The sequence below is a fragment of the Anomaloglossus baeobatrachus genome, chromosome 12, assembly GCF_048569485.1.
Source record: "Anomaloglossus baeobatrachus isolate aAnoBae1 chromosome 12, aAnoBae1.hap1, whole genome shotgun sequence".
Lineage (NCBI taxonomy): Eukaryota > Metazoa > Chordata > Amphibia > Anura > Aromobatidae > Anomaloglossus > Anomaloglossus baeobatrachus.
In genome coordinates, this window is record NC_134364.1 from 128,720,302 (window position 1) to 128,745,061 (window position 24,760).

Genomic DNA, 24,760 nt, shown 5'->3' on the forward strand with positions numbered 1-24,760 from the left:
TTATATTAATAAAAGCTGTATGAGGGCTTTTTTTTTTTTTAAGGACAAAATGTAGTTTTTCAATGGTATGGTTCTGGAGTACAAAAGAGTTTTTAATCACATTTTTTTGGAAAGTGGAATAAAAAAAACAAAACAGCAATTCAACAGTTTTTTTTTTTTGCATAAAGAGTTGTAGGTATTATTAGTACTATTAGCTTTAAATGACTTTGATCACTTTTTTTATTTATTTATTTTTCTGAGAAGCAGAAGGAAAAAGAAAAAGCAATTCTGGTACCGTATCTTTTTTTCCCTGATGTTCACCACACAGGAGAAATAATAACAATATACAGTGGAACCTCGGTTAACGAGTAACCCAGTTAGCGAGCATTTCACTTAACGAGCAAAGCTTGCTGTAAACTTGTAACTCAGCTTACGAGCAAGCTTTGCTGAACGAGCAAAATACTCACCGCACACACTTCCGGTTCCATACATCTACCGCGCTCTGACCCGCTCTTACAGTCCATACAAACACACACAAGCATGCACAAACACGCACGCACGCACGCACACACACACACACACACACACACACACACACATTATGCTCACCTTACCTTCCGTTCCATCGCCGGCCTCATGGTTCTTGTAGTTCGCCAGTACAGGATGTGTAACCATCGCGACGAGGGAGGAACTTGCTCTGGCAGCAGATGTTCCTCCCTCGTCGCGATAGTTACCCAATACACATCCCGTAGCGGCGAACTACAAGAACCATGAGGCCGGCGATGGAACGGAAGGTACACATATTATGCTCACCTTAGCTTCCGTCCCATCGCCAGCCTCATCGATCTTGTAGTTTACTGGTACAGGATGTGTATCGATAACCATCGCGATGATGGTTCCTCAGCTGTCAGCCGCTAGTCAAAGGCAGCGCACTGGCCAATCAGAGGCAAGCGGCTCCTGCCTTTGACGTTAGTGCTCGGGCAGCGGACGTTCCTCCCTTGTCACGATGGTTACCTGATACATATCCTGTAGCGGCAAACTGCAAGTTCCAGGAGGCCCGCGAGGGAACGGAAGGTAAGGTGAGCATAGTATGTGTGTGTATGTTTGTGTTTGTTTGTACGTGTGTGGAATGGCACAATAGGAGACCAGGATGGGACATTTAACAAGTTGTGAAACGAATTGTCTGCATTGCAATGATTTCCTATGGTAAATTTTGCTTTGCTGAACGAGAACTTGGATAACAAGCACACTCCCAGAACGGATTGTTCTCGTTAACCAAGGTTCCACTGTACTTTCATTAGTATGGTTTCTTATGGAGGCAGCCAGTTTAGATATAATGTTATTTGGGGAGTTTTTTTTCCAGAAAATACGAAATTTTTAAAATATAATGTAAAGGTAATGTATGGTTTGACTGGAGGTAATAAAGTGAGGTAACATCTTAAACTATATGAAGTCTAAGAGGTAACACCTCTACTTGTGGAAAGTGATATGCCAGTGTAAGAAAACGCATAGGTGATGCAATGCTGCTACACAAAAATTAGACTTGAACTCTAGCGCCACCTACTGGAAGTAACAATCCTAAAAACTAATATCATCACGTTAACAGGCCAAGCCTTTTTAAAGAGCCAACATTAAAAATCATACTAGAAACCCTATTTGCATACACTTACTTGCCCCTCTTCAGTGCATAGCAAGAGATCTTTTTTAGCTCAATGAAAGGCCACTGACTGGGGTCTAAGGGGTAACGTCACACCTTGTTGAGAGTGACGTACTTGTTTAAGTAAATTTATATGTGTATCAATGCTCCTTTGGGAAATATGGAGTTTTAGAATAGCTACTTTCATTAGGTGGCAAATGAGTTCAAGTTATCTTCCTCTCTGAAGAGGCAATCTGCATATTTAATATCAAAGAGGTGCATTGCATCACCTTTAATCCTCCTTACACTGGTATGTCACACTCCACAATGCGTGATGTTACCCCTTCGATCTCAGTTGGAGGGCTCTCATACAAACAAATCAAATTGCTTATAGCGCACTGAGGAGGGATAAACCCCAAACGTGTGTGAATAAACATCAAACCAAAAACTCTATGTCACATGATAGGGCTTGTTAAAGAACCAACGATCATTGTTTGTGACTGCATCTGTCGTACTCTGCATGCCGAGAAAGAATCTGTGGGCAGTTCATGTCCTTCCTCTTCTTGCATCCTCTCTTGAGGAGGCAGAATTTTGACAGATCCCCGATTCTTTGGAGATCGGGATCCCACACAGCCTTATTTAAAACTGTGGACTAATGTGTTGTCGAATAGTTGACAAACTATCCTGGGGACTTCTTACGGATGGCAATACAGGGCAGGCTGCACGTCCGGAGATTCATGCACACCTGAAACCTCTGCAAAAATGCAAAACCTAGTACTGCCCCGCCCCTTCTGGTCACATGGGTATGACCTCACCACAGGTCCTGCAAGTAAAAGTAAATTGATTGTATAATACTCATGCTAATTCTAACAGGGTAAGGGGATAACTATGAATACCCCCAGATACTATCTGCTCCTCAGCTGCTGTCACTCAAGAAGCTGATGACTTTATAAACTGTACGTTCTTGAATTTCAAAACCTATACATCCGAGCTGACCACTAAGATATGTAGAGAATCAGCCTGATAGTGCTGGTATTGCACTGGCTTTAGGTTATATATGAAAATCCTGGTGATTGGTTCCCTTTAATAACTGTGGCTAGTAGGTGTTCCACCCACTCCCCTTCTATGAAACATTTCTGCTTGAGGAAGAAGCGCTTATTAGTTGCCACCGACATGAGATGGTGATGAGAGTGATGCTTGTGCCCTCTCTAGGAGTTGTTTGTTTGCTTCTATCGGATTCAATATCACCGCAGCTTCCACTGCAGTCAGTTCCCCAGCTAAATATTGTGTGTTGTCTATTTTGGGTTTTACGGGAGCGAATTTCTCTGATATAGAGGCCCCTTACAAAGGCCTTCATAGAATCCCACACTGTATGAGATGACGTGGAGCCCTCATTCAAGTTAAAGAATTCCATGATGTCCGTATGCGAACATCCCCCTATAGGCTGAACCCAGAAAGGGTTAAGTCTCCACACGGGTCTAAGCAAGATAAGAGGGTGCCCCCTAAGGATTTTAACAAGTAATGGTGAGTACCGTGTGTATGTATGGGGTCATAAGCGAGTTGCCGACAGCCAGGTCTATCCATGACATGGTGTGGTGTGAACTAGAATAACAGGAAAATGCAGGGCACTGCGGCCGATGCCGCTGCCCCTGACTGCTGAGCCCCTCGCTACGTCCCCCATGGTCACCTCTCCCTCCTTCCCATTGTGCAATGCCCCCCGCTGACCCCCCTTCCCTGCTGGGACCTCCTCCAGGGCATATAAACAGCTGCCGGAGTCCCTCCTTCCTCTTACCACATCTGCCCTCAGGGTGAGCATCGCCGATGGACCCCCTGGAAGCAGCGGTAAGAGAAAGGAGCGGACGGGAGGGAGCCGAATGGCTTGCCTCCCTTGTGGGCACCAGCTCCCTCCTGCCGGTTCCCAGCAGCGGTGGGCGCAGGTCTTCCAGACCCTCCCGTCCACCGCAGCGTCTAAGCCCCACCACAGATTCCAGGCGCAGGGCGGCCCGGTCCAGAAGGTCCGGTCCGCTTTCACCTCCTGCTCCCGGCCCTAGCTCCCGGCCCTAGCCCCTGATCCCCCCCAACATCATGCCGGTCGCCATGGCCACCTCGCGCACCTCCCCCCGCCGGGATGACGCGGCCCCGTGTGACTCCCTGTGGCATACGGAGGGCGCGTCACATCCTGCTATCCATGTTCGCCGCGTCACTTCCTGTGATGCGGCGATCACATGATAACTCGTCACTTCCGGTTTCGGGTCCCGGACCGGAAGTGACGTCAGAATCCTGAAAAGCAACAGAATGCGGTGTTCGGCGCACATATCAGCTGTTTTTAACAGCTGACATGTGTGACTACAAGTTACGGGTGGAATCGCTTCCACCTGCAACTTGTAACCCCTTACATCTCGCTGCCAAAGTCTGGCAGCGAGATGTATATGCGCGGGCATTACTATCACTTACCACCGCCCCCACCGAAAGTCACGTGCGTGATCACATGACTTTCGTTGGTTGCCATGGTAGCACAGGGTCATGTGATGACGCCTGTAGCTACCTTGAGTCACTTGCTCTCAGTGCCGGCATACTTCCGGCATTGAGGGTAAAGCAGTGTATCTGCAGGTCTCAGCTGTGTAGCTGAGATCTGCAGATAGTGCAGAGCGATCGAATTGTTGATCCATACATCCCCCTAAAGGGACAAGTTTAAAAAAAAATAAATAAATAAATAAAATAATAAAATAAAAAAAAAAAAAAAAATATTAAAAAAAAAATAAATAAATAAATAAATAAATATGTATACATATATACACATATTTGGTATCGCCAAGTTCAGAAAAGCTTGATCTATCAAAATATAAAGTCAATTAAAGAATAATAATGCTATAATGCTAATAATTTTATTCACTTGGGTAGCGCTGTCCACGGCGCTTTGTATGCATTGGCGACGCTGTCCCCATTGGAACTCACAATCTAGAGTCCCTAATCTGATTGTTAAATTTCGTAGCAGCAAAAAAAAAAAAAAAAAAACACAAACACCCAAAATTACGCTTTTGGTCACCGCGTGTTTTGCGTAACATCCAATAACAGGCGATCAAAAGTAGCATCTGCGCAAAATGGTACCATTAAAAAATGTAAACTCGAGACGCAAAATAAGCAGTCATTGCGCCATAGATCCCAAAACGAGAACGCTACGGGTTTCGGAAAATGGCGCAAAACGTACGCCACTTTTATTGGGCGATCTTGTTAACACCATCAGGAGTAGCTCTGGTTAACCCCGCGTTTGTACAACATCAGGATGGAACGCAGCAGCGCCCGACTTACACAGGGACGTGTTCTACTGCTGTGTATCACAGCTGGGAACTCACCTAACACCAGATACAGTTAAAATAAATAAATAAATTAAAAAAACGCGCAAACGAATACGTCGATATCTGTTCCCTAATATCAGTGGACCAAAAAACAGTCAACAAAGAAAAGAGTCAATTCGCAAAATACTGCAATACCATTTTCAACTCCTATAAAACCCATTGGGGTTCTGCGTGGTGGAAGTACGACGAAGAATTTAGAAGATGCTTGGCATTCCAACCGTTGGGAAGTTAAGGCCACCGATTCGTGGCTTATGATGGCGCAAAAGTCCCACCAGTCGTTTCCAGGCCCACCAAACTTTTCCTCTCACCACGCTACACCTGGAGCTGCAAATGTCCGTAGACCAGGTCGCTGTTGGCTTTTCAATGAAGGCCATCGCAGGTTTCAAGGACTCCGCAAATACAAGCACGAATGCTCATCGTGCGGAGGCAATCACACCTCCTCCAAATGCGATAAGCAACTAGACAGGCGTCACACTAAAAATGCACCACCAGGTCCCAAGGACCCCAGTGAACGTGCACGTGGTGGAGCCATTGCTAGAACGTTACCCCAATAAGGCTGCGGCCAACGCTATTAGGGACGGTTTCAACCACGGTTTCTTTATCCCCCTTTATGTTCTCCTCAGAACTAACCTTCGCCCCCAACCTCAAATCGGCCCGGGACCTCCCACAGGTCCTGGCGAACAAACTACTGAAGGAAGTGGCGTTAGGCCGACTAGCAGGCCCATTTATAGATTTACCATTCTTAAACCCTCGCGTTTCACCCCTAGGGATAGTGCCTAAGAAAGAAAAGGGTGAATTTCGCCTCATACACTACTTGTCCTTCCCGGCTGGGCGGTCAGTCAATGACGGCATCCCCACAGAGGACTCAGCAGTTTCCTACGCATTTTGACAAAGCGGTCGCACTGGTGCGAAAAGCAGGGTAAGGAGCACTAATGGCAAAATCGGACATAGCATCTGCTTTTCACCCGCTACTAGTGCACCCCGATTGTCCCACCTGCTAGGGCGCTATTTCAACAAAAAATTCTGTTACCACATGTGAATTACCATGGGTTGCTCCATATCCTGCTCACACTTCGAGCTCTTCAGCTCTTTCCTGGAATGGGTGGTTAAGGACGTGGCAAAGAATAAATTGGTCACCCATTATTTGGATGATTTCTTGTTCGTTTTCCCACACCAACTCTAAAGCATGCTCAACCGCGTTAAAATCTGTCCAGGTCATAGCGGACAAGTTTGGTTTCCGCTGTTGGCCGAAAAAACAGTTGGCCCTGTGACCTGCCTTTTCATTTGAGAATCGAAATAGACTCAATTATCATGATGTTTCGGCTACCACTCGAAAAGGTTGAAAAAACCACATCGCTCATTGACGGGTTCTGCGCGGTTCGTAAGGTAACCCTGGCGCAAATGCAATCTCTATTAGGCTTGCTCGCCTTCGCCTTTCGAGTCATGCCCATGGGAAGGGGCTTTTCCCTGAGGCTCTGCCTGGCCACTAGGAGCATAACTGCCTCCCATCAAAGGATTTGCATCACCAGCGCTCTACGTGAGGAGCTCGGTGTATGGAGGTCCTTCATAGCTACTTACAATGGGCGTTCATGTTTCCAGGAACAGGAAGTTTCCAGCGCTGATATATCTATTTTCGGATGCTGCCGGGTCCACCGGATTCGGCCTTTACCTTGGTCCCAATTGGTGCGCTAATCGCTGGCCCAACACATGGCACCTGTCTGGGTGGACAAAAAAAAAAAAAAAAAAAAAAAAACTTTACTCGAGCTGTTCCCTATAATAGTAGCTACAAGTCTTTGGGCAGAAAAGTTGGCGAACAATCGGACCCGCTTCAGGACTGACTACATAAGTGTCGTCCACGCCGTTAACCACCTCGCATCTTCCTCACCACCGGTGATCAGCTTGCTACGATACTTAGTTCTTAAGTGCCTTGAACATAATATCTGGGTCAAGGCCATCCACATACCGGGGATTGATAATACTATCGCTGATGCCTTATTGCATTTGATTTTCAGAAGTTTCGAGCATTGCACCCAGAATCTGACAACAATGGCCAAAAGTGTCCACAGTCCCTCTGGACGGTCCCTGTGGACAGTTGATTCCGCTGGTTAAGGCATCCCATCAACGTGGCATTTGTATGGTAAGGCTGGGGACGAATGATTTCAATATAGTTCAACCGCTGCCTAGCCAGGTGTCCGCGGTTTTTCTTAGCAATTCCGTTGCTCGAGACATAACGCATCTACATACCAGTGGCTTGCCGGGCACAGTAGCGTAGTTGCGGGTTGCAGGAATAGCCTCTCACTTTCAGGTTCGTGGATGGACCGATGTCACCAAGGCCTTTCTGTTCAAACAGGCCGTTAAAGGCTGAAAGCGCTGGTGCACGGAGAACAGGAAGGCCAATTCATTCGCCATCCTTTCCGGCATAATAAACCAGCTAGGTGACGTTTGCACCAATGACAGCGAGGTCCTCTTGTTCTCGGCCGCCTTCTCGCTAGCATTCTTCGGAGCTTTGATGGTCAGCGAATTAGTTAGCAGGTCCCTAGGTCGCACCGGTGGTCTGTTACGCGACAATGTTATAGTTTGCAATGGTGGAGTACGGGTTCGCATAAGGCGCTCCAAAACAGATCAGCTCGGTAGAGGAGTTTGGTTCCCTATTTTCCCGTTTTCAGGTATCCTATGTCCCATCCTTACCTTGCAGCGACACTTAGAGTCTTGGGTTCCCAACAAATTCTTCTTGGAGCACGCAGAGTGATCCCGCTCATGGCGACACAACTTTCGGCATTGCTTAAAATGTCTATTTCCTACCTGGACCTACAACCAGGAGATTATGGCATGCACTCCTTCCGCATCGACACGACAACCGAGGCAGCAAGGGCCAGCTTCATACCTATCCGTGCAGTCCTGTAGTTCCCTGCCACCAGTTGTCCACTGTTTGGCACGTTTATATATTACACAAAAAAAAAAAAAAAAAAATTGTTAACCGAAATGATATACATATATTTATTTATCTAAGCACCTTCAAACCTAAAGAAACATTAATACAATGATGTTTACTGACACGATGATGGAAAATGTTTTGCATACAAGAGAAGTAACCGTTTTTCTTTTAGATCTGTCGAGACCTAGCATCTGGATCCTAGGTCACTCACACATATTCTGGGCAGCACGGCGGACTGAGTCGAGACCGGGTGGAAGCGTGCTGGGAGTTTGTGACCTCAAGTTTCACTGGAGAAGAGTTCGGGGCCTGGCCTGGGCCCAGGTCCTGCCCGTGGTAGTGAGCATATCCAGAGTAGCCACTGGCCTACTGGTGCTGGTCATTCACGGGTGGAAATGACCTAGTAAATGTGAGGATCCAGGATCTGCTTGCGGTCATGCAAGTGGTCCTAGATAAGTTCAGCAGCTTCTTTCCTAGATAAGTTCAGCAGCTTCTTTCCTAGATAAGTTCAGCAGCTTCTTTCCTAGATAAGTTCAGCAGCTTCTTTCCTAGATAAGTTCAGCAGCTTCTTTCCTAGATAAGTTCAGCAGCTTCTTTCCTAGATAAGTTCAGCAGCTTCTTTAGCAACGTAGTGGGGGTACGGTCCAGTATATTACCGAGATTGAGTTGTACAGGGGCAAGGAACATAGCAGCTGTGGAAAGGTCAAGGCAACAAGTTAATATGCAGATCGCCAAATTTATAGCGTCAGGAAGAGGGATAGTGCCTGGACACGAGATGCTGGAATCAGAGGTCAGCCGTTTGGTGCTAGAGGATGGTTTTAGCCTTAATGATATAGGCCTAGACAATTTCCTGTCGGACAGTAAGGACGGGGTTGAGCGGGCCATAAGGGCCCTGTGTGGGGGTCGCAGCTCAGGCTTGGGCCTTCGCCACTCCGTGGCCGGTGGAAGAGGGATTTGGTGAGAGCCAACCTGCCACGGACGGCCGTAGGCATCGGGCCTCCTCCCTCAGGTTTAAGGCGGATTTGTGCCTGTGGTTAAAGCTGTGGCCAAAATAACAAGCAACCCCCTTTTATATCAACATTGAATGGTGTTACGTGGATACCTTCAATAAAGTACAAAAGAAAGATATTCCATGTGTGGTCTCATTCATTGCGCGGTGGGGAGGGGGAACCGGTTGGTGGGTCTCGGCAGTCTGCAGGGCACTGCGGCCGATGCCGCTGCCCCTGACTGCTGAGCCCCTCGCTACGTCCCCCATGGTCACCTCTCCCTCCTTCCCATTGTGCAATGCCCCCCGCTGACCCCCCTTCCCTGCTGGGACCTCCTCCAGGGCATATAAACAGCTGCCGGAGTCCCTCCTTCCTCTTACCACATCTGCCCTCAGGGTGAGCATCGCCCGCCCTCCCTCCCTTAAGAAGGTTCTGTTACAAGTTCGGAAGTCAAAGCTGGTGGAAGAGGGATTTGGAGAACCTACCTGCCACGGACGGCCGTAGGCATCGGGCCTCCTCCCTCAGGTTTAAGGCGGTTTTGTGCCACGGAAAAAGGTTATGGTTCAATTTCAAAGTCACAGCCGGTGGAAGAGGGATTTGGTGAGAGCCAACCTGCCACGGACGGCCGTAGGCATCGGGCCTCCTCCCTCAGGTTTAAGGCGGATTTGTGCCTGTGGTTAAAGCTGTGGCCAAAATAACAAGCAACCCCCTTTTATATCAACATTGAATGGTGTTACGTGGATACCTTCAATAAAGTACAAAAGAAAGATATTCCATGTGTGGTCTCATTCATTGCGCGGTGGGGAGGGGGAACCGGTTGGTGGGTCTCGGCAGTCTTGCTTAGCTGTGGGGTTTTTATGTGCCGAAGATCCACCATTTATAGCTTATCCAATGTCCTAGCAAAGGAGATTGGGGCAGCTTCCTCTGAGATATTGCCTGTGTGGAGTTTATCCAAGTAGGGATGTAGATAAGGCTGGAATCCCCTACCAAAAGGGTTGGTACTGTAGAGAGAGAATCAAGAACAGTCATTATCTTTTTCAGTGTCTCTGCCTGAGTAAGGCGGAGAATATATACTGCTACTAGGATGAATTGTACATTATACATTATTGTACAGAGTATACAAACAAATTGTCCCCCCGGATCAACCACTGATTTAGTGCAGGAGAAGGGAACAGACTTGTGCACCAATATACTCACACCCCTTGCGTGGGATGAATATGTGGTATTATATTCATGCACAATCCATTTTCTTCTCAGTAGGTGAATATTGTCCTTCACTATGTGGGTCTCAGACAGACACAGGACAGCCGAAGAGAAAAGGCTATATGCGCACTGGGAAATAGAATTTTCTCAAGAAAATTCCGCAGGCACTGAAATATTACCGCACCCGCGGTAAAAAAACGCGGCAAACCGCACCCGAAAACCGCATGCGGTTTGCTGCGGTTTTACCGCGGTATTGTTCGCAGTATTGCCGTGGTTTTGCCGCATGCGGGTTGGTATGTGCTTTATTGCATTCAATGCAATAAAGCACATTGAAAAAAAAAATAAAAAAAAAATCATTTCCTTCTTAGATAGTAGATAGATAGATAAAGAGACAGAAGAATAGATAGAGGGATAGATAGATAGATAGAGGGATAGACAGACAGAGGGATAGATAGATAGATAGAGGGATAGACAGACAGAGGGATAGATAGAGGGATAGAGGACAGATCGCTGCATTTCCCACGGTCGGCAGTGAGTTCACATTACCGGCCGTGGGAAATGACCGGTAATTACCTCGGCTGTCTGCTGCATTCATTCAGCGCTGTGTCTGTGACACATCGCGGCTGGATGTAAGCAGCGCAGGACCTGTGGATTATGCTGGAGCTGTGGATCACGCCGGAGCTTTGTTTCGGGAGGGGTTAATAAAATGGTGAACGAGGCTTGTTTGTGTTTTATTTAAAATAAAGGATTTTTCTGTGCGTTTTTTCACTTTACTTACGGGTTGATCATGTCAGCTGTCACATAGACACTGCCATGATCAAGCCTGGAGTTAATGGCGGTGATCCGCCACCATTAACTCCTTGTATTACCCTGGCTGGCACTGCTACACGGCGGCAGGAAGAGCCGGGAACACGCCGGTACTGCCGCATAATGCATGCGACAGTCCCGGGGCAGCTGCGGCTGATATTCTCGGCTGCGGGAGGTGGGAGGGAGGCGGGGGACAATAACCCTGCCCCTCTCCCTCCCCAGCCTGAGAATACCGGGCTGCCGCTGTGTGCTTACCTCGGCTGGACGGTAAATATGCAGCGGAGCCCACGTGTTTTTTTTCTATATTTCCGTTTGCTTTCTATGTGTGTTCTATGTGTCTGTGTCTGTGTTCTATGTCTGTGATGTCTGTGTGTCTGTGATCTGTGTGTGTTTACTCTCTCCTCCGCTTCCTGTTCCTGTAATGACATCACTTCCCTGCAAAACCGCAGGCAAGCGATGTACATTACCGGAGGTAAACCGCGAAATACCGCAGGGAATAATGCAGGAAAACGCAGTGAACCGCACAGAATTTGCTTCCTGCGTTATTCCCTGCGGGATTTCACGATTACATTGGAGTCAATGGAGTGAAATCCCGCAGCGACGTGCGGAAAAGAATTGACATGCAATTGTTTTTGCTGCGGGAATCCCACAGCAAAACATGCAGCTGTCAAATTCCGCCCAGTGCGCACAGGATTTTTTTTTCCCATAGGTTTTGCTGGTGATTCACTGCAGAGATGTTATGAACATTTTCTGCAGCGAAACATGCAGCAAAACCGCAGAAAATCCGAGGCAAAATCCGGTAAGTGCGCACATAGCCTTAGGCTGCTTTCACACTATGTTTATTTAACATGCAAGCTAAGGCTGCTTTCACACATCCGGTTTTTGCTGAGTGGCACAATACGGCGCTCTGCAGAAAAAACGCAACCTTTTTTTGCCGCCGGTTGCGATTTTTCCCGCATAGACTTGCATTAGCGCCGTATTGTGCCACATGGCCTTGCGTTGCGTCCGTTTTTTGCCATTATTTAGCCCATGCGGCGGCCGGATGGAACGTTGTCTGGCACGTTGTTTTGTGTGGCGAAAAAACCGCATTGCGCGATTTAAAATGCAAGCCTATGGACGCCAGATGTGGTGTCCTGCGGCAAAAACCGTATTCGGCCGCCGGATGCGTTTTTTTGCACTGCGCATGCTCAGTATCAAGCAGCATCCGTCAAAAAAAGGACGGGCCGCATGGAAAAACTTATGCAACGGATCAATTTTTTTTCGCCGCATCATTGCATAGGTTTTTGAGCCGGATTGAGCCGCACTGCAAAAAACGGATGTGTGAAAGCAGCCTAAACGTTTTTTTGCTGCAAAAGCGGATCCAGTACAAATGCGTTTTAACTTCAATGCATTTGCAATGGACGCGCGTAAACATGCGTTGACATGTGTTTGCGTGCGGTATAGTCAGGATCCAGCAAGTTGCAGTATTTTAACATTTTTCAAAAACGCTACCTGTAGCGTTTTTGACCTGCGTCCAAATACTATTTGCCACTGGATCCTGACTATACTGCACACAAACGCATGTGAACGCTGGCATGCTGATAGACAGGATCCTGTTGGGCAGAAACCAGCCAGGCATGATCAGAGTCTCTCTCTCTCTCTCTGTCTGTCTCTCTCTGTCGGTCTCTCTCTCTCACCCCCTCTCTCATACTCACCGATCACTGACCGATCACCGGCGCGGCGCGGCACGGCTGTCACACTGCTCTGGCGGCTTCTCCTCTTTTGAAAATGCCGGCCGCTCATTATTCCATCTCGTATTCCCTGCTTCCCCCGCCCACCGGCGCCTATCATTGGCTGCAGTCAGACACGCCCCCACGCTGAGTGACAGCTGTCTCACTGCAACCAATCACAGCCGCCGGTGGTCGGGTCTATATTGTGCAGTACAATAAATAAATAATTTAAAAAATACCGGCGTGCGGTCCCACCCCAATTTTGATACCAGCCAAGGTAAAGCCACACGGCTGAGGGCTGGTATTCTCAGGGTGGGGAGCCCCACGTTATGGGGAGCCCCCAGCCTAAAAATGTCAGCCAGCAGCCGCCCGGAATTGCCTCATCCATTAGATGCGACAGTCCCGGGACTCTACCCGGCTCATCCCGAATTGCCCTGGTGTGGTGGCAATCTGGGTAATCAGGAGTTAATGGCAGCCCATAGCTGCCACTAAGTCCTAGGTTAATCATGGCAGGCGTCTATGAGACACCCCCAATGATTAACCTGTAAGTGAAAGTAAATAAACACAAACACTGAAAAATCCTTTATTTGGAATAAAAGACAAAAAAAAACACCCTCTTTCACCATTTTATTAAAATCCCCAAATACCCCTCCAGGTCCGGCGTAATTCTCACGAAGTCCCACGACGCTTCCAGCTCTGCTACATTGGAAGCTGACAGGAGCGGCAGTAGAACACCGCCGCTCCTGTGAGCTCCACAGAGCAACTGAAGTGAGTCGCGCTGTCAGTGGTGACGTCACTCAGGTAGTGCCGGGGTGTGTGCGGTGATGAGGGGGCGGTAGTGTTTGCGTGTGTGCGGTGATGTTGGGAATGGTAGTGCCTGCGTGTGTGCGGTGATGATGGGAATGGTAGTGCCTGCGTGTGTGCGGTGATGATGGGAATGGTAGTGCCTGCATGTGTGCGGTGATGATGGGGGCGGTAGTGCCTGCGTGTGTGCGGTGATGATGGGGGCAGTAGTGTCTCTCCTTTCTCCTTTCTCTCTCTTTTTTTTTCTCTCTCTTTTTTTTCTCTCTCTTTTTCTCTTTCTTTTCTTCTCTCTCTTTTTCTCTCCTCTTTTCTCTCTCTTTCTCCATCTGAATTTCCAGCCTATAACGATCAGTTCCCCTCACTCCCGATCACGTGACACCAATACCCGCCCATAATTTCAAGTGACAGGATCCTGTAAAATAACACATGCGTTTGCATGCGTTTCTCTTTGGAAAAACAGGATCCACTTTTGCAGCAAAAAAACATTCAGGACGAATGTTAAAAAAAGTAGTGTGAAAGCAGCCTTACTGCAACTGCGTAAAAACAGCGCATTCCCCTGACATTCCATGCCACAACGTTTATCAGTGACGCCATAAGTGTGGATTAGGAAATGAACCAAGGAAACACTGCCGTCCACAGAGGCAGAAATGCGGGTCCTGCAATTGTATACAATTACTGAATAGAGCAACACAGCCGGAGCATACAGTGCAAGACATGAAAGAAAAATGGGATGAGATAAGAAAATAAAAAAAGGAGGAAAAACTATACTATACAACCGTATGTAGCATAGCATCCTCCCAACACAAGAATAACATATACATTCCTCTCAAATGGAGAGAAGCGGGGCTAAACAACCGCCCGGGATCAATACAGGCAGAGGGAGGCATACAGTACATGCCTTCAGAGGATACCAGCCAGAGAGCAGTTGCCCCCCCACCTGGGATGTGCTGTGGAGTCGGTAAGCCAAACCTTCAACTCTCAACTCTGACTCCTCAATTTCCCTGATTCCGACTTTAGGCCCCGTCACACACAGAGATAAATCTTTGGCAGATCTGTGGTTGCAGTGAAATGTTTTCAGGCATCCTTATTACTTTCCACAGTGACGTTTCCCTACATTTTATTAGTATTTGGTAGCATCGACCTTACACTGTACGACTTGGGTCAAACGTTTTGGATCCTTCCACAGCTTCTCACAATAGTTGGTGGAATTTGGGACGATTCCTCGTGACAGAACTGGAGTAGCTGAGTCATGTTTGTAGGTCGACTTGCTCGCACTAGCCTTTTCAGCGTTGCCTATCAATTTTCAATAGGAATGAGATCAGGGCTTTGTGACATTATCCTTAAGCCACTTTGTAACCAGTTTGGCAGTAGCTTCAGGTCATTGTCCATTTGGAAGACCCATTTCCACCCAAACTTTAAGTTCCTGGCTGATGTCTTAAGGGTGCTTTACACGCTGTGACATCGCTAACAATATATCGTCGGGGTCACGTCGTTAGTGACGCACATCTGGCACCGTTAGCGACATCACAGCGTGTGACAGCTAGGAGCGACGATCGACGAGCGCAAAAACGTGAAAAATCGTTGCTCGTTGACATGTCGCTCCTTTTCAAAATATCGCTGCTGCTGCTGCAGGTACGATGTTGTTCGTCGTTCCTGCGGCAGCACACATCGCTGTGTATGACACCACAGGAATGACGAACATCTCCTTACCTGTGTCCACCGGCAATGAGGAAGGAAGGAGGTGGGCGGCATGTTCCGGCCGCTCATCTCCGCCCCTCCTTTGCTATTGGACGTCTACCGTGTGACGTCGCTGTGACGCCGCACGAGCCGTCCCCTTAGAAATGAGGCGGATTGCCGGCCACAGCGACGTCGCAGGGAAGGTAAGTTTGTGTGACGGGTGTAAGCGATGTTGTGCGCCACGGGCAGTGATTTGCCCGTGACGCACAACCGACGGGGGTGGGTATGCTCGCTAGCGATATCGGTACCGATATCGCAGCGTGTAAAGTACCCTTTAGGCTATGTGTGCACTAGAAAAAGGATTTTTCTCAAGAAATTTGTTGAGAGTGAAGGATTAGCGCACCTGCGTTAAAAAAACGCATCAATAACGCAACGAAAAACGCATGCGTTTTTACCGCGTTTTGGTGCGTTTTTTGCATATTGGTCCCTGTGTTTTTTAATGCTTTAACAGCAATAAATAATATAGATAATAGATAGAGGGATAGATAGATAGATAGATAAATAGATAATGGATAGATAGAAAGATGGAAAGATGAATAGATAGATAGGTCTGAATGAGGCTTTACGTTTCGCCTCATTCCTCTAGGTTTGTCCTTTATTACTCTCTGTAAGGCCTGAAACACACATCCGTGAAAACCACGTCCGTGTAAAACGGGCTGTTTTTCGGGTCCGTTTTTCGTTTTTTAAGTCCGTTTTTATGGTATGTGTGGCCTGCGTGTGTATCCCGTATGCTAGCCGTATGTGCGTGTGGAATGTCCGTGTGTGCGTGAGTGAAATAACTGACATGTGTATGTGTTGTCCGTGTGAAATGTACGTGTGTGATGCAAAATGTCGTTACTACATGTCGGAAGACAGAGTAGCGGGATGAGAATGAACTCGGGTGAACTTCACCCGACTTCATTGTCATGCCGCGGCTCTGTCTTTGTCCCGTGTACTGATTAGCGGTCACCTGTGAAGGATTCACCGGTGACCGCTAATCCCCCGAGTGACTGAAGTGTCCCCCCCTCTCTCATACTCACCGATCTCCGATCACCGGCGCTGCACGGCATTCACACTGCTCCGGCGGCTTTTTCTATTTTGAAAAAGCCGGCCGCTCATTAAACAATCTCGTATTCCCTGCTTTACCCGCCCACAGGCGCTTATGATTGGTTGCAGTCACACACGCCCACCACGCTGAGTGACAGCTGTCTCACTGCACCCAATCACAGCAGCCGGTGGGCGTGTCTATACTGTGCAGTGAAATAAATAAATAAATAATTAAAAAAAACGGCGAGCGGTCCCCCCCCATTTTAATACCAGCCAGATAAAGCCATACGGCTGAAGGCTGGTATTCTCAGGATGGGGAGCTCCACGTTATGGGGAGCCCCCCACCCTAACAATATCAGTCAGCAGCCGCCCAGAATTGCCGCATACATTATATGCGACAGTTCTGGGGCTGTACCCGGCTCTTCCCGATTTGCCCTGGTGCGTTGGCAAATCGGGGTAATAAGGAGTTATTGGCAGCCCATAGCTGCCAATAAGTCCTAGATTAATCATGTCAGGTGTCTCCCAGAGATACCTTCCATGATTAATCTGTAAATTACAGTAAATAAACACACACACCTGAAAAAATCATTTATTAGAAATAAAAAACACAAACAAATTCCCTCATTACCAATTTATTAACCCCGACAAAGCCCTCCATGTCCGGCGTAATCCACGGACCTCCAGCGTCGCTTCCAGCTCTGCTGCATGCAGGTGACAGGAGCAGCAGAATACACCGCCACTCCTGTCACCTCCACGCAGCTAATGAGATGAGTAGCGCGATCAGCTGCTGTCACTGAGGTTACCCGCGGCCACCGCTGGATCCAGCAGTGGCCGCGAGTTACCTGACTGACAGCAGCTGATCGCGCTACTCATCTCATTTGCCGCGTGGAGCTGACAGGAGCGGATTGTCTTCTGCAGCTCCTGTCACCTGCATGCAGCAGAGCTGGATGCGACGCTGGACCATCCTGGAGTACGTCGGACATGGAGGGCTTTGTCGGGGTTAATAAATTGGTAATGAGGGAATGTGTTTGTGTTTTTTATTTCTAATAAATGATTTTTTCGGGTGTGTGTGTTTATTTACTGTAATTTACAGATTAATCATGGAAGGTATCTCGGGGAGACGCCTGACATGATTAATCTAGGACTTATTGGCAGCTATGGGCTGCCAATAACTCCTTATTACCCCGATTTGCCAACGCACCAGGGCAAATCGGGAAGAGCCGGGTACAGTCCCAGAACAGTCGCATCTAATGTATGCGGCAATTCTGGGCGGCTGTTGACTGATATTGTTAGGCTGGGGGGCTCCCCATAACGTGGAGCTCCCCATCCTGAGAATACCAGCCTTCAGCCGTATGGCTTTATCTGGCTGGTATTAAAATGGGGGGGGACCGCACGCCGTTTTTTTTAATTATTTATTTATTTATTTCACTGCACAGTATAGACACGCCCACCGGCGGCTGTGATTGGGTGCAGTGAGACAGCTGTCACTCAGCGTGGTGGGCGTGTGTGACTGCAACCAATCATAGGCGCCTGTGTGCGGTAAAGCAGGGAATACGAGATTGATTAATGGGCGGCCGGCTTTTTCAAAATAGTAAAAGCCGCCGAAGTTTTTATAACAGCCGTGCAGCGCCGCGCCGGAGATCGGGAAACGGTAAGTATGAGAGAGGGGGGGGGGGCCGGATCGACAGACAGCTAGAGGGACAGATAAGACAGAGAGACCGACCGACAGACATAGAGACCGACCGACGGACTGAGGGAGAGAACGAAACAGAAAAAGAAAAAAGACCGACATCACATGAATAAAGCACAAAACGTACAGGAAGCAAACAGAGATGCGTCCGTGTCACTCGGACGTGCGCACAGACCCATTGACTTTCATTGGGTCCGTGCTGCGTGTTGCGTGCAGAAAACGGACATGCTGCCGTGCAAAACGCACACAGGTACGGATCACGGACACGGACAAACGGACATGCATCAAAAGCGCACGTGGAGCTTTTATCATACAATAACATTGGTGCACGTTTGGCCGTGTCTCCAGTATACACGGAAACGGACCAAACACGGACGTGTTTCACGGATGTGTGTTTCAGGCCTAATGAAGTTTTTCTCTGGCTTTATATTGTAACTGGTGTGTTTTCATTGCCAGATATTGTGCGCATAATTTGTATATATATTTTTTACGTGTAGCACTTTGGCATCCCACCTTTTACAATCCATTTATCATGGTTTTTTTGTGGTTTTAACTTTATTTTTTCCTCTATTTATTGTTTGTATTTCTCTTTTTTAGCTTGTCACTTCTATGCTGCACAACAGATCCTTTTTGACCCGAATTTATAAGGCCTGGATTTGATTAATCGTGAATCCATGATATCCTGCTATAGATACGATTTCTGACCTATACCGTCACCTTTGGCCTCCATCTGCTTGCATTCTATGTCTGTATTTTTTATGTACAATTATTTTCTACTGTTACTACTATTTATACCCATATAATGCATGCTTATGTGTAGTCCTTGTATTTTTCCTTTAAAAAAATCATGGCCCCTTTGCTTCACGTACTTCTGGCCTATTCTTGTGTCTGGAGTCCTGTGCGCCTGCGCGCGCTCGTCCCTCGCCTCCTGGCCGCACTTCGGCGCCTCTATGGTGTCTGCGCATGTGCGGTAGCCTGGACAATCACATCTGGGCTCCCACGCATGCGCCTTATGCCTTGACTGCTGGGGTTGCATCACGGGGGGCGTGCGACGGGCCCGCGCATGCGCCTATCTGACTCCGGACACATGAATCCCATTTGCGGCAGTTAAACCCTGCCGGGGATGTATTTATGGGTCGCACCATAGGATATGTGCATCACCCTCTACTCTCCCCCATGATGAAGCGCCAGCGATTTGCTAGACACCGCGAAACGTACGTCGGGCTTTCCTCCACCACCAGATTCTGGTAATGATTCTGCACTTGCACTTTACCTCTCGCTCATGCTGTGATATAATTTATAATCCGGGTATATCCTTCTGATCCCTTACAGTGCGCCCTTATGGTCATACATACCATGGGCAAACATTGCCACTTTATTAATACCATTCTAATTTTTGGGATCCTTAGTTTATTACCTGGTACTCTTTCAATATATATTGACAGGCATTATATGTGAGCGACTTCTATCAATACCTTTGTCTATACCTGATAATGTTTTTTCATGTCCCCCGTTCTCCTCCTGTACCATCATCATTCTTTATCCCTAACATTGTGTAATGTATGCACTATGCACCTTTAGACTCTCTAATAAATATTTATTATTATCCAGCATTTTTGCTAAAGTTCTTTTGTTCATATAAGATATCTAAATAAATAGATAGATAATGGATAGATAGATAGAAAGAGGATAGATGAATAGATAGATAGATAATAGATAGTTGGATAGACAGATAATGAATAGATAGATAAATAAATAGATAATGGATAGATAGATAGATAGATAGATAGATAGATAGATAGATAGATAGATAGATAGAAAGATGGATAGATGAATAGATTGATAATAGGTAGATAGATGGGTAGACAGATAGATAAATAAATAGATAGATAATGGATAGATAGAAAGAGGAATAGATAGTTGGATAGATAGATAGATAATGGATAGATAGATGGAAAGATGGATAGATGAATAGATAGACAGATAGATAATGGATAGATAGATAGAAAGATAATCAATCTTTCAGAGTCCCTGTGAGGACACACTGCAGTTCTCGCGAGCGGTAATGTGTTCACATTACCGACCGTGAGAAATGACCTGTAGTTACCCCTGCAGCATCGCTCACTGAACGAGGCTGCATTGAGTATGTGTCAGACGTGGCTGGATGCAAGCGTCGTGGGACCTGCATGGATTACGCCGGAGCTGTGTGTTTGGGGGGATTAATAAAGTGGTGAAAGATGGGGGCTTTTTTGTGTTTTATTTAAAATAATGGATTTACCTGCCCTAGTTACACTTGACGCAGAAAAAGCGTTTGATAATGTAAATTGGGGGTGGTTAGACAGAATAATGGAGGCCATAGGGATTGTAGGCAAGATGAGACTTTACATTAGAAACCTTTATGCCAACTCGGGAGCTAGGGTACACACTCCGGGCTTTCTATCAGACGTGTTCCCTTTGATGAAGGGAACAAGACAGGGCTGCCCATTATCTCCTCTTTTATTCAACCTGGCAATCGAGCCGTTGTCAAGAATACTACAGGGACAAAATAGCTTTAAAGGAAGCAAGATAAGGGGTTCAGAAGTAAAGACAGCGCTTTTTGCTGATGACATCATACTTTATATGGGGGACCCCGGTGCGGATTTGCCACAGACTCTTGCCTTGATTGAAAAATTTGGCTCATTCTCCGGTTTCAAACTGAACAAAAAAAAATGCGAGATCATGTTCCTAAAGGGGCATCATGGGACAATGGGGGGACAAATAAGGGATGGCTGTCTATGTGGAATTCCTATAGCACAATCTTCAATTAAATACCTGGGAGTGCATATAGGAAGATCGGTGGAAACAATCTATAACTTGAATTATGGACCGCTATTCAGGAAAATTATAGTTCAATTAAAGGGATGGAAAGGTCTGCCACTTCCATTACTGGCAAGATGCCACCTGATAAAAATGATGAGCTTTCCTAGGCTGCTGTATCCCTTCCAGACAATCCCGCTATTGCTAAAACTAAAGGATGTGAATAAGCTCAACTCCGCGTATACAGAATTTCTGTGGAGGGGAAGGAAACCCAGAATAAAGCTGCGTACGCTGATGAAGTCAGCAGAGGAGGGAGGTCTAAACTTTCCAGATGTCCAAGGGTATAATCTTGTATGTATCATGAGGCATGTAATTGATTGGGTGAGAGGAACGAGTAGGCACTCAGATCATGCGATGGAAACTAAATATGCGTCACCGTGGGATCTGACGTCCATTCTGCACTCCCCACTATCCAGGGTTGAAGGGCACATAAGGAACTCAATTATATTCCGAGACACCATGCTAACATGGAAGTCGGTAAGGAAAAAACTGGGGCTCTCATGGAAAGTGTCCAAGTACTTGAACCCCTGGGCATTCCCAAATTTTCCCCTGGGACGAGAAAACAAGCTATTTACTAGATGGAAAGAGAGGGGAGTCAGGAGAATGATAGATGTTATGAATGTGGAGGACAGGAGGTGGATGACAGGTCGGGAAGTGTTGGATAAGTACAACCTTAATAGCTCACATGTCATCCAGTATGAACAATTGAAACATGGAATAATAGGAGACCTGGGTGTGGTTGGAAGAGAGCTGAACAGAAGTTCGATTGATGAGTTACTGGAATGTGATGTAACAAGTATAAATGTCTCTAAAATTTATCGATCGCTAAGGGGGGTGCTTATCTCACGGGAGGATAGTCGGACTTTAAAAGCATGGGGGAAACAATTGGGAAGGGAAGAAGTGGTGGATGATATACTGAGAGGATGGGTACAAGTGCGGAAACATATTACCAATGAGAGATGGAGAGACACTCAATTCAGAATTCTACATAGGGCCATTATAGGTTTCAACATACCAGGTAGGGATAGGTGGTGTCCTAAGTGTCAAAAAGAAAAAACGGATATGCTGCATGGGCTATGGGAATGTGAGACAATCGCTAGGTTCTGGAACCAAGTCAGACTATTTGCCCAGTCAACATGGGGAATTTTCAGCAAACTAGACTTAATGGTGTGGATTTTCCACTCCTTTGAGGGAGGAGTAGGAGGAGGACCGAGCACGCAGGAAAAGAGGAAATACGCAATAACGCATGACATAGCCATGATAGCTAAGCGTTGCATCTTAAAACACTGGATTCAAAGGGAGGGCCCATCCATAAAGGAGGTTGTGGGCGAACTACACAACCTTCTGAAGTGGGAAAAACTAGAAGCGGAGAGGGATAAAGATGGGTTGACAGCCAAGTTTTTTGTGAGATGGAGACATTTTATTGAAAGCCAATTCACACAGGGAGAAATAATTAACCTGATGGCACCTTTTGTTCACTCGGAGTGGTATATCCTGAGCGATATCCAGGACAGCCTGGGTAAACTGAGAATCACCTAGGAGGGGGCTCTGGCGGGAGGGGGAGACGAGACGGTTGGGAATACCAAGGCACGCTAGAAATATTGAAATCATTCAGGGACGACACAGAGATTTAACGAATTGTATTGCATATGTTATATTATATTTCATTACCTCTGTTTTGGTTTAATGTTACTGTATACTATCTTAAATCGAACAGCAACATGGAACTCCAAATTGGGGTATCACCCACCTCTATGTCACATTTTGTCAGACGAATGTTCTTCTTTTGCAATGATACTTGTTATGTTTTTACAAATTTGAAAAATCAATAAAAAACGTTTTGGAAAAAAAAAAAAAAAATAATGGATTTTTCGGTGTGTGTGTTTATTCACTTTACTTGCAGGTTAATCTTGGAAGCTGTCTCATAGACGCTGCCAGGATTAAGCTAGGACTTAGTGGCAGCGCATAGCTGTTATTAACTCGTTATTACCCCAATTGCCACCGCATCACAGCAATCGGGAAGACCCGGATTCATGCCGGGACTGTCGCATAATGGGTGCGACATTCTTGGGGCAGTGGCAGGCTGATACTCTTGGCTGCGGGGGAGAGGGGCATTAACCATGGCTCTCGACCTCCCCAGCCTGAGAATACCGGGCCACCGCTGTGTGTTTACCTTGGCTGGATGGTAAAAATACGGCGGAGGCCGTGTTGTTTTTTTTTTTATTATTAATATATACAATTGATTTTTATGTGTATTCTACATGTATGTGTCTGTGTGTGTGTATTCTATATGTCTGTCTGTGTGTGAGTGTGATCTGTGTGTGCTTACTCTCTGCTCAGCTTCCTCTTCCTGTCATAATGACATCACTTCCCTGCAAAACGCAGGCAGTGATGAACACTATGTCCCTAAAAACGCGAAATAACGCGGGAATAATGCAGGAAAACGCAATGATACGCACAGAATTTGCTACCTGCATTATTCCCTGCGCTATTTCATGATTACATTACAGTCAATGGAGTGAAATAACGCAGTTAGCTGCAGAAAAGAAGTGACTGCTCATTCTTTTTCTCAAGAAAATCTACAGAAAGAAATTTCTTGAAAAAAAAATGCAGTGTGCGCACAGCTAATTTTTTTTTCCATAGGTTTTGCTGGGGAATGTCTGCAGAAAGGTTACAACCATTTTCTCAAGAAAAATCTGCATCAAAAACGCAGCAAAAACGCGGGTAAAAACGCAGTGTGCGCACAGGGCCTTAAGATGTTCTTCAGTATCGCCACATAATCTTCTTTCCTCATGATTCCATCTATTTTGTGAATTGCACCAGTCTCTCCTGGAGCAAAACAACCCCACAACATGATGCTGCCGCCCCGTGTGTCACAGTTGGGACGGTGTTCTTAGGCATCAAAGCTTGTCTCTTTTTCCTCCAAACATAACAGTGGTCATTATGGCCAAAAAGTTCAATTTTAGTTTTGTCAGACCACAGGACGTCTCCAAAATTTAAGGGTTTTATTCCTATGCGCATGTGCAAACATTAATCTGTCTTTTTATGTTTCTTTTGGAGTAATGGCTTCTTCCTGGCAGAGTGGCCTTTCAGCCCATGTTGATAGAGTACTTGTTTCACTGTGGATAATGACACAATCTTACCAGCTTCCACCAGCATCTTCACAAGGTCTTTTGCTTTTGTTCTTGGGTTGATATGCACGTCTGACCAAAGTATGAGGGCTGTAAATTCCCATCTTGTTTGTACCTGTGTATAATTGTTATATAAGGAAAGAGTCTCCAGCGTCCGCTCTTCTAAAATCAATTTTATTCTAAAATTCTTTTAAAAAGATGTACAATCACTGGTGCGTGAAGGATAAAAACAAATTCATGACACAATCATCCGCAGGATGCTGAAAGTACACAGACTTGATTGTGTCATGAATTTGTTTTTATCCTTCACGCACCAGTGATTGTATATCTTTTTAAAAGAATTTTGGAATAAAATTGATTTTAGAAGCGCGGACACTGGAGAATCTTTCCTTATATTACTTGTGCTGGAGCCTCATTGAATCCGTGACGGCTACTGTTCTAATAGGACTGGTGAGCTGACTTAAACCCATTTTTTTCTTTTGTGTATAATTGTTTGTACAGATGAATGAGGCACCTTCAGGTATCTTGAAATTGCACCCAGGGATAAACCAGACTTGTGCAAGTCCACAATTCACTTCCTGAGATTAGGCTGATTTATTTTGACTTTCCCCATGATGCTACACAAAGAAGCAGTGTGTATCAGGTGTGCATTAAAATACATCTATAGGTGTGTCTCAAATTAACTCAGATGTTGCTAATAAACCTATCAGAAGCTTCCAAAGGCATGACATCATCATGTGGGCTGTTCCATATTGTTTAAAGGCACAGTACTCTTAGGGGTACTTTACACGTTGCGACATCGCTAGCATCGGCTAGCGATGCTGAGCGCGTTAGTACCCGCCTCCGTCGCACATGCGATATGTGGTGATTGCTGCCGTAGCAAACATTATTGCTATGGCAGCTTCACA

At 46.4% G+C, this 24,760-nt stretch overlaps 1 protein-coding gene across 1 annotated transcript in view; it reads right to left on the bottom strand.

Annotated features, from left to right (window-relative positions):
* Positions 1–24,760, bottom strand: part of LOC142257802 (protein S100-A13-like) — a 70,892-nt gene that overhangs the window by 24,545 nt on the left and 21,587 nt on the right. The window lies entirely within an intron of this gene.